Here is a 598-nt window from a genome sequence, read left to right as displayed (position 1 = left end):
ATAGTTGTCATCATTTTAATGATCTGACAAAAAAGTTGTTTATTTAAAGAGGATAACACCAAAATAATACATACGTTGCCGTGTCTGCATTTTTCCATTATCGTCTGAATAGAAATCAAGATTTCCTCGAAGTGTCGTATTCAGTTCAGTCTTCCGAATGGTTTCTGTGTTTGTTTTTAATCAGACTATGGTAAATTACTGATAGGTAAATGGTGCAAAATATATGAATCATTATCTAATCATAATCTAAGATAATCATTGCAATTATCAATCGAAATTGCACTCAACGCATTCAAAGCGAATGCAAATCACATGTTGCAGGTAGGGAATCCATTCTGTGGTATGATATGCCGCCGCTCATTTTCAGCTCTTGCGACTTATTTTCCAGGTGCGGAGGTAAGTAAGGTCGACAAGTGTTGGTCAGAGAGTAGGCGGGGGAGGGGAGAGAGGGAGAAGGGGTTGAAAGGAGGAGGAGAGAGGGGGGAGGGAGGAGGGAGAGAAACGAAGGTCGGTGCACTGGGGATGAGGCCTGTCGAGCGCAGTTACTACATGTAGCGTGTGCGAAGGAAGTACACTACCTTCAACGTCTCGGTCCCGT

The 598-nt window shown here is 42.8% G+C and overlaps 1 protein-coding gene across 1 annotated transcript in view; it reads left to right on the top strand.

The window, feature by feature from the left end:
* The first annotated feature begins 508 nt into the window (after window positions 1-508).
* Window positions 509-598, top strand: part of LOC122263040 (venom phosphodiesterase) — a 29,372-nt gene continuing 29,282 nt past the window's right edge. Inside the window, exon 1 of the mRNA XM_086552529.1 lies at window positions 509-598. This exon is cut by the window's right edge and continues 21 nt beyond it. The gene's annotated coding sequence lies outside the window, so the exon portion shown is untranslated.

Source organism: Penaeus japonicus, unplaced genomic scaffold (assembly GCF_977035675.1).
Source record: "Penaeus japonicus unplaced genomic scaffold, GWHDUDI00000001_assembly GWHDUDI00000027, whole genome shotgun sequence".
Lineage (NCBI taxonomy): Eukaryota > Metazoa > Arthropoda > Malacostraca > Decapoda > Penaeidae > Penaeus > Penaeus japonicus.
The sequence above is the reverse complement of the archived record's forward strand: the minus strand, read 5'-3'. Positions and strand labels throughout refer to the sequence as shown.